Below are 10,285 nucleotides of genomic sequence, written 5' to 3'. Positions count from 1 at the left end.
GTGCACACAGTCCTCCGACAGGTGGCAGGGTGGAGAGGAGACTGGAGCTGTTGCTGCAGGGGAATTCCCCAAAGTGCCCCAGAGGGTCGTTTTCTTTTTGGGAAAAATCCCCCTGCTCAATCCTGTGGCTCCCTCCTTACAAGGAAGGGCCTGTCCTCTCACACAGCCCACCTCTCCAGCTAGGCCGGGGGCTGTCCGGGTCAGGATCGCACGTAGCCCAACTTTCAACTCTCCTCAGCCAGTGCCCACAGTCTCCCTGGGTTTTCCACTTCGTCCTGATTCCCCTCCCTGCGACTTCAGGCAACCGGGTCTCTCACAGTGTTGCTCAGGCCTTGTTTGGCAGGGGACAGAGCCGTTAACCCGGCTCTCCCCCAGGAGTCCTGCAGCAGGCCCCGCACGGGAGGGCCTGGGGCTGCAGCTGCCCTGGTCCCCACGCTGGTCCCAGGGACCTTTCTGTCCTGAAGCAATCCCCTTACCTTCTGTTTTCTCAGTGTCCTCTGTACTTTTTGGTCTCTCATCTTTATAAACGCTAGGCTGCTTTTGGCTGTTCGCTTTGTTTCTCAGTAGAATGGGTAGGTGTTTCACCCAGGTGCAGGGGGAAGTTAACTCCGCTCCCATCTATCTCACCACCATCTTCTCTCATCCTATCTCTGAATTCCATTCCTTTTTCAAGCTAAATGATATTCTTCTGTATGTATGTACCACAATTTTTAATCCATTTGTATGTCGATGGACACTTGCGTTGCTTTCACCCTTTGCTATTGTGAATAATGCTGTTATAAACTTGTAAGTGCAAATACCAGAGTTTCTTCTTTCAACGCTTTTGAATACCCAGCCAGAAAGGGACCTGCTGGATCTCATTGCAATGCTATGTTTAATTTTTTGAGGAACCACCGTTCTCTTTTCCACAGCAGCTGTACCAATTTTTACTCCCATGAGCAATGCACGGGCTTCCAAGGTCTCTGCACACTTGCCAACACATGCTCCCACAGGATTATGCTTTGGCTGCCCCCAGACACAGTCTTGGCAGATTGAGGCTCAGGTGGGAGAAAGGCCTTAAAAAAATTCCCAGAAATGTGAGTCTCAGTAAAGCCAAGGCTGGCTATGGGACAGGATCAAGGATGATATTGGAGAGACAGGGCTCTTTGGTCCTGGGCTTCACAGCCAGATGCACAAGACAGGCCAGCAGGTTAGGGGAGGGGTATAGTTGACATCTCACCAAGCCTAGGGCTCACCCAAAAGACTAGAGTGGAGCCGGATCAGAAAACAGGAAGGTCCCTTTAGTTTAGGGCTGGTGGCCTGGGTTGTCTGCCTAAGAGTCTGCAGATGCCCCTCCTTTAGTGCCATTCACATGGATCCTGGATTTTCCTAAGGGATTAAACGTGGCATTCTCTCCTTTCTCCTCCTGTTGGATCTAAAAATAGCTCATCCCAGAGGAATGCAGGGAGAGGCTCTACTTCTCCTGATGGTGGGTTGGGGCGCCTGCCTGGAGAGAGGGATTCCTAGGACACCTCAGGCCTCAAGCTACTGATGCTGAGAGGTTCTCTTGTCCCTGTCCCATTGGCAGCAATGAGGTGGCACACAGCTCTGTTTCCACCCTCGAGAGTAGGTGGTTTCCCAGACTGGGGAAGCATCCACACTTGGAGCAGCCAGAGCTACCACGCTGATTTGGGTAATGGCCTAGGGCAGTTGGAGACTACTGGGTGCTGTTGACTTGTTCAGCACAGCTGAGTCAGCCCAGAGCTGGCACCAGGGTGAGCTGGGGAGCCAGGAGATGGGGAACTCTGCCCACTCTCTTGGATCCAGAAACAGGTGAGCCAGGCAATTCAGGAAAACTGACAGGAATCAGGCCCCTGGCAGGTGCAGCTGACAAGCATCTGTGCAGTTCCAGTGATCAGTTCCTCAGGTGGCTGGAGCTAAACATTAGCAGGGCCAGATGCCCCCGACGGCTGCCCATTGATGTTTAGGAATCAGCCAGAGTTCCATTTAACAATCAGCTGTTTGGTCAGTTTTATAGAAGTTCGTGGACGGGTTTCAAAGAACTGCAAAGCCTCCAGGAATTGTTTCCCAGAGGGATTGCTGCCTTGCGTGGTGGTGAACCCCACTCACTGGCAATGTGCGAAGCAAGGGCTCCCTTCCTTGTTGTGGACTGCCCCAGGTGGAAACAATCTTTGAACAAGGCAATGAGTTTTGAAATGCTAGCATAAGCACCATTCTTTTGGGTCTCACTGATTGATGACATAGGTCTGGGATTGGGATGTTTCTTGGGACCCAACAAAACATTGAGAGATGGATGACAAAGCTTCAGATTTTTTAATGACAGTCATGTCTGCCTGTGTTCCTGTTCCCAGATGTGGGAGAAGCAGTCCTTGCTAATTTCATGAGGAGAAACTAGGGGTTCCATCCCCTCCCCCACAGGGAATGTGGTTTCCAGGTAACCAGAAACATTCTCATTTGACTTTGTCTTCTGGACTCAGCTGTGAAGTTGAGTCTGTGGAGATCCAGGGAGAATTGAAGGTCTCCAGCGCTTACTGTATTGAGATTTGCTATAACCTTTCAGTGCTTGCTATCAGTGAAGAAACCTCAGGTACTGTAATTTCCATCGTGAGAAATTATTTACATATCACCACCACCATCATCGGGAGGTCGTTTACCATACACCAAAAGCTTCAGAGTCAAACAGAGTCAAACAGAACTTTATTACTCAGAAGCTGTGCGATTTCGGGGAGATCCCACAGCGTTTTGAGCCTCAGTGTTTATGTTTATCTGTTGAGGCAAATCACAGCTACATACAGGGCTGTAGGATGGCTAGAAAGAGTAGTCTGAAAGGCTGGCACAGTGCCTGGCACATAGATAAGTGCGGGGCAAAGGGTGGCTGCTATCATCATCATAATCCTCAATCCCCACAGTTTTCCTCACCCACTGATGTCAGGGCCTTAGGACAACTGAGAATTGCACTGTAGGGATTTGAGTGGAAGACAAGAGTCATACTTTTGGTGCTTAGTAAAACCATATGAACTAGGACTACTAATTCAGAATCCTGTATACCAGGGCATGGGGCTGCCACCATCAGTTTTAGAGATTGCACTCAGAGTGTCAACGTGAGGGATTTAGGGCTGCTCGGGAGGCAAGCGACAACACTGTACTCACATCTTGACAGTGAGTGTGGGCTTTGGGGCTTCTCGCTGGTGAGCCTCAGCCCACCCACAAGGCCTCCTGAGCTTTCATTAGTGGTCAGTAGGATTAAGCTATGGACACAGATGGCCAACAAATCAATCACTTTACGAAGTGTGAACAGCCTTTGACTCTGAGGAGCCCAAATTAAGGATTCCAAACTCCATTCTTATCCTTTCTCCTAATTCATGCTGGTCCATAGCCTCACTTCAGCAAGACCCCAAGAATATAGAATTTTGAGGCAGATAGTCTAAGATTTTGACAACTTTGTTTTAGTTTAATAGCCATCTGGGCTGCAGGTAATATTGCAGGGGCTGGAGTCCAACAGATGTGAATAAGACAAGGCGTCAGCCCTTGTGGGCCTCAGAGCTGCAGGAGGTGGAGGTCGGGTGGGGGGAGAAATGAGACAGAAACATCTGCTGGGTCCCCTCTTGGTTCTTCCACAACACCCTGTCCTAGCTCCTACCCCCACACCACTCTGTACAATAATTTCTGTGTAGTTTTCCCTCTTCCTGGAGAACAAACTCTGGAGTCAGACACCATCACCTACTAGTGGTATGACTGTGGGAAAGTCATTTGCCTTCTTGTTGTCTCTTTCTGTTCCTTCACCAGTATCCTGGGTTGTTGTGGGAATTAAAGGGGATGATACCTGTAAAGCTTTATTATCTCTGCATGGAGGACTTCTAACTATTTCTGTCGACAATGGCTGAGCCTGTCGCCGAGGTCCCCATTAATCCTCAGTACGAATCAAGGTAACGGGCACATTGTCAGGGCTCAGGAGTCATTTGTTGACGGGACGGATGAGGGACCCTGCACAGCCACCTCAGCACAGGACAGGATGTGATGAGGGCGACCCCCGGAGAGCGTGCTCTGTGCTCTGGGCGCCCGGAGGTGGGCCAGGAGTTGCTGACTGTGGGCCTGGGACGGATTTATGATGGCGATCACGTGTGAGCAAGGCCTTGAAGCGTGCACTCACCTTCAGTGTGGGCAGAAGGATGTGGAGAGCGCCAGCTACAGCAACAGGCAGCCTCTCCGAGCGGCGAGGAGCTCAGAGTCTGTAACCAGGCTGATTGGGTTTGGGTCCCGTCTTCTACCCCTCCGACAAGCTTCTTCCTTCTGTGTGGCTTAGACAATAATCTCCCTCTTCCGGGAGTGTTGGGAAATGACACGATATTCTTTATAAAGCACTAAAACCAGTGCCTGTCAAAGAATAGTCCAGAGTTAAGACAGTCTAGGAAGCGACACAAACCCCGACGGGGAGAAAATGGCGGCGCGGCTCCCAACGCGGCCGAGGAGGCAGCGACCGCACTCAAAATGGAGGCGGAGCGCGGCGCGCACAGTGCGCCTGCGCCAACCTGGCTTCAGCCGGAAAGCGGGGAGCCGGTGACTTCCTGCTCCCGATGAGGAGGGAAAGGAGCAAACAAAAAAGAGGAGGCAGTTGCTCTGAGTCACATGCCAACCCAACCAAAAGACACAGAGCCTTCATTACAAACATACCTTTTGATGTGGAACGGCAGGCACTCAAAGCCCTGGTTGGAGAAGCGGTTGGTGCGGTAACGGAGGTGGAGCTCTGAATGGACGCTGAAGAACATCGGGGGGTGGGCGGTTGTTGGTTTCTAGATGGAAGAGAGCATGAAAGAAGCTGCCAAAATGCTGAACGAGCCTCCTGTGAGTGGAAGAACGCTGGAAGCCACAGAAGATCCTGAGGGTGAAGACGCCAGGAGAGCAGGGCGGAAGGCTGGAAGCCTTGGAAGCTCGGTGTGTGCAGCAAATCTGGGTTATGAAGTCGGCTGATAAGAGTGAAGGAGGTTTTTAGTATGGCTGGTGTGGTGGTGCTGGTGGCAGGTGGTCTAAGGATAAAGGTGGAAAAAGTCATGGAATAGGCATTGTTACTTGTGAACCGTCCACTGAAGCTGTACTAGCTAAATGTATTTTTAATGACCAACTGGTATTTGGATAGACCAATGCACATGAAATGGGTAAGAGGGCCTTACCAAAGGGAGATTTTTGTCCTTCCTGCGCGTCCACAGCAACTTCCCATGGATTTGGTGGTGAGGACAGGGGGGCGGCATGTCAATGCCAATCGCGTGAATAAAGGCATTGGCATGGGAAACACAGGGTCCACAGGAATGGGAAGGGAAAGCATAGGATTTGGAATAAATAAAACAGGAGGCATGAAGGGACCCTTGGTGGTGGTATGGAAAACTTGGGTCACTTTGTATCTGGGATGAACATGGGCAGCATAAAGGAAATCCTAAGTGATGCACTGAAAAGAGGAGAGATCATTACAAAGCAAGGAGGAGATTGGGCCCAGCATTGATTGCGTTAGGGGTGCCAGTATGGAGGGCATGGGCACAGGCTTGGACTATAGCATGGATCACATGGGCTCTGAGATGCAGCGCATGGACCTGGTCACGAACCACATGGTCTGTGGCGTTGAGCTCATGGGTCATCCACTGACCTTGTGGGCCACCCAGACCATGAGTACATGGGCTTGAGCATGAAGCACATGGGTCCAGTGTTGGATGACATGGCCACCAGCTTGGAGGAGGTGGACACCAACAACCTGGAGTACATGAGCCTGGAACACATGGGTGCCAATGACCTGGAGTACCTGGATCTTGAGTGTGTGGGTGCCACATGCTTGGAGTGCAGGGTTCCCACCATAGGCTTGGTGCTGAATGCTGGCATTGACGGCAAGGGCCTGGCCATGGTTAGTGGTGGTAGTGCCAGCTTTGACCTTGCCCTCTAGGTGGACCATGGCACCTCTGGAGCAAGCCTCACAGGTTCCTAGGGTCAAGCTGGATCCCATGCTCCTGGGGTGGTCAAGAAGGCCTGCCAAATATTTGAAAGAATTCTCCCATTTGATTGTGCATGGAAGATGCTAAAAGACAAATTGAAGGAACATGGCCATGTGTTACATGCTGACAGGAAGATGGAGAATGGAAATCCAAGGAATGCCATGTGGTTAAGTTGGAGTCACCAGAGATGGCTGAACAAGCCTGGTGGATGATGAATGGGAGGAAGCCGAGTGGCCCAGTGACTGATGTTCAAATTGATAGAGATGCCTAAGTGGTTGCCTTTTTAAAACATCAATACCCGACCTCTGAATTGGTATTTTTCTTGGCAACCATTTAAATTTGGGGGTGGATGTATGAAGATATTTTAAAAATTCAGTTGTTGTTGAGGTAATTTGAATTACTGTTTTCATCAGTGGGGTTCCATTTGACTGTTTGCATTGAGAGTGTAATGTGTGCAATTTTTTTGGTAGTTGTGGCCTCTTGTTCTAGCAGGCCCAGGGAAGTGGCATGAAATGCAGGAAGTGTGCCAGGTAAAAGGGAAAGCACAGTGTAAGCTTGATGAGAAATGGCAACTGATTCTCTATCTTCATGTCCAAGACGCAATCAGGCAGCAGTTCTCCAAGTGTGGTCCCAGGACCAGCAGCACCAGATTCAACTGGGACCTGGTGAGAAATACAGATCTCCAGACTTACTAATTCAGCAGCACTTGTTGACATTGAATATGACTTTGATAAGAAATACCGAGTCCTGAAAAAGAAGGTAGACAGCAAGGAATATGGTAAGTGGGAGATTCAGCTAGGAAGCTGATCTGGAAAGAGTTCCAAGAAATCTGTGAATGTCTCCTTAAGGAATCTGGAATGAGCCCATGAGGAACCCATAAAATCCATTCCCATGTGGATGAGGCTCAGTGGTGGATGCCTCTTTTAAACAGGGCATGCACTCCCGTTTTGCCACAGTGCCCAGCACTCCCTGTCCCAACACTCCCTACTGCAGTGGTTCCGAATTAATAAGTCTGGAGAACTGTACTTCTCACCAGGTCCCAGCTGAATCTGGTGCCTAATTGTACCTTGGACATCAAAATGGAGCATCAGTTGCCGTTTATCATCAAATTTGTGCTGTGGTTTCTCTTATACCTGGTGTTTCCTCCATTTAATGCAACCTTCCTGGGCCTGGTAGAATTTGGATTTGCAATTTGTGGTATAATCAGTATTGGAAGGTTTGTTCTAATGGTCCCAAGAGACAGGTTGACCAGCAAGAAAGAGATTTGGGAGTGTCTGAGTATTTTGAGCAGGCCTATGGTAGCTGAAGCTGTGGGTAGTGTGAGCTCATCCCCGGAGAGACAGTGCAAGGAGAGATGGGTGTGAGTGAAGCAGAATATGACAGGGACATTGGGACACTGAGTCTTAAAGGAGGAGTGAAACGGTGGTAACTCTTTAAGAAAGAGGCTGGAAGGAGCAAGTTGGGGGGAACAGCTGAGAGACCTGATGAGGGATCATTCTAGGCCTCATTGTTAGAGAGAGAACTGTGAGCAAACATCTGAAGGATAAAGCTTTATTAGGTGAATAGTGAGTTCTCAGGCGAGTTTCCCGATCTGAAGGATAGAAACCAGGTGTCCTGTTACCCTGCCTGGGCCACAGCATGAGCATGCTTGGTAACCTGCTATTGCTCCAAGGTGCAGCTTGTTGTGACAGTTGTGTCAGGTTCGGCTGACATCGTGGTAGCTTGGAGCTGAACATGGAATCATCTTGCCCACTTCTGTTATGCTCTCTTGCCTTGCCTTGACTTTTATTTCCTTTTTTCTTTTCAAATATTGTGACACATTAGGTAGAAATATGCCAGTCTTCTCCTCATGGCCATGGTTAGAGGTGCTCGTGGCTAAGGGTTTTGTTTTTTGAGTGTGCCTTGGGGAAGAGTGTCCGAGAAAGAAGCATGGGAGCCAAAATGGAAAAGGTGGGTCAGTGGGCCACCTGAGGGCCATCTCCCAGGGGAGGATTGGCCCAAGAAGGCATGCTATAAATGCAGGGGAGTGAGTGAATGAATGAATGAGTTTGAGGGATAAGGATGATGATCTGAACAAAGCAAATTTTTAGAACAATTGGTTTTAAAAATCATGTTGGGTGTTGCAGAGGTCACAAGCGTTAGAAGCAGATGCATCTCCAGCTTTCTTCCATTCCGGGTTTGCCACCTGGGACAAACCACTTAGCTGTCCAGAAATCAATTTCTTTGTCTGTAAAATGGTCATAGCAAGGGCTGTTTGTAGTTTTGTATTTAAAGCTGGTACGTGGCACCAAGGCTGGGACTGGCTGCACTGCAGCTGGTGTTAGTACAGAGTGCATTCCCTTTGCCTGTCCTCCGTTCCCGCAGCACCCTGGGGGTCTGGAGGGCAGGGCTCCAACCCCCTTTTTTCTAAAAGAAGACAGAGGCTTAGGCAGGTCAGGGCTTTCCCTGGAGGCCCTTGCCCTCTTTGCAAACTCACCACTACCATTTCCTCCAGTCCTTTCTCCTTCCTCGGTGACCTTTCCCTTCTCTTTCTATTGTACTTAAAAGTCTGAATCACATGATCTAGAAAGAACCTAAGTATAATCATATGTACTTCTTCGGGCCCCAATTCTAAGAGCCTCCAGGGAAGAAATTCTATTTTTCCCTAAACATTATAAAAGTAATAGATGTAGATGCATAGAACTTTAAATAGTATGGCGAGGTGGAAAATGGAAAACAACGTTCTCCTAACTTCCATTCTCATGCCCAGAGATAATGATTTATCTATGTTTCTAGAAATAGTCTATGCTTTTGAAATAATATATCAAAAATCACAAATTCATATATTTTATTGAATTTTTAAGATTATTTTATTGTTGCTTGTTGTATTCAATTTTATTATACCTGAATGGCAAATATGAAGAATTCATATACAAATGATCATCATTTGTGTGTGTAAGGCCTGGCTATCTATCTATCTGTTTATCTATCTAACTATTTACCCATCTCCTATGTCTGGACCCTCCTTCTAATCATTTATGTATTCTCATTTCACATTTCCATTTACCTCTTCCCACTATTGTAATGCCTATACCTATTCAAATACATCTCTATATAACCATATAGAGATATATTTACATACATATCTATTTAATAAGTTATTAAAGAAATCATAATAATGGATCAGTTAAACAGAACCGTATACATGTATATCCATATATATGTGAACACACATGTGTACATAATCCCATTATTCCCTATCAGTACAAGTAAAGCTGCATTATTCTCATCTGGAGATTCATAGTGTTTCATAGTATAGAGATACCATCTGTGTCCTCTATTGCACTTTGTACTTTGCTTTCTCATACTTCTTCTTATACTTTGCCATTACAAACAACACTACATTGCCAACTTTTACACGAGCACGTTTACACACTTGTATGTGTATATCTATAGGACAATGTTGAGTTAAAATGCCTGTTACTCCTGCCAAATTACGTTTCAAAGAGAGAGAACAATCTCCATGTCTACCTAGAAAGTGGAGATTAGAATCTGAGTCTTTGACAAAAATGGAACTATATTCAGGAAACCATCAGGTGTGAAAAAAAAAAGACCATGAGGATTGAGTTCAGTCTGAGTGCAGAGACACAGTCACTGTCTTAAGTCCCAATGCCCTCCCCAGCACGGCAGTGGTGGACACCATCTCACTTACATGCCCTTAGACAGCATATAGTCATGTGATCATACCTTACAGCCAGGGAAAATGGGATTTGTAGCCTGGCCCTGTCCACTGTGTTCTAGTAATTGAAGGAGAAAAGGGGAAGGAGCTTGGGGAGTGTGGTAGACCTTAGGTGACTCGGCCACCCATAGCAAGTTGTAGGACTTTATCCTGAGGTTAGTGTAGGGTTGGTTGCATATGACCAACACCTACAATTGACAGTTTTCCCCCAAAAAAGACCTCTGGCAGTGGGCTCGGGCATGGGGGATTCACTGAGGACCTACTAGGCGCCAGGCACTAGGCTAGGTACCTCACCTGCCTCATTCCTAACCCCAAACATGCACAGTGAACCCATAAGTCCCCATAGACCAAGAAGGCTTGAAGATGCGAAGGGACTTGCCCAAGGGGGAGGATCTGACTCCACAGCTGAGTGACTATAAATCCATACCCTTGCTCTCCATGGCTCTGGCCATGTCAGTGCATAGCATGCATTCTGCAGCTATTGTTCAAATCCTTCCCCTCGCCTCTCTTAGGCTCTTGATGGCCAGGTGTCTGATACATGCAGCCCACACACCTTGCCTAACTTGGACTCTCTTCTTGTTTTTCAGATCCC

General features: G+C 48.0%; 1 pseudogene; it reads left to right on the top strand.

Moving 5' to 3' along the window:
* The first annotated feature begins 4,647 nt into the window (after positions 1 to 4,647).
* LOC128780170 (heterogeneous nuclear ribonucleoprotein M-like) lies at positions 4,648 to 6,246 on the top strand (annotated as a pseudogene).
* Positions 6,247 to 10,285: the final 4,039 nt, after the last annotated feature.

This window comes from Desmodus rotundus, unplaced genomic scaffold (genome assembly GCF_022682495.2).
Source record: "Desmodus rotundus isolate HL8 unplaced genomic scaffold, HLdesRot8A.1 manual_scaffold_63, whole genome shotgun sequence".
Lineage (NCBI taxonomy): Eukaryota > Metazoa > Chordata > Mammalia > Chiroptera > Phyllostomidae > Desmodus > Desmodus rotundus.
The sequence above is the reverse complement of the archived record's forward strand: the minus strand, read 5'-3'. Positions and strand labels throughout refer to the sequence as shown.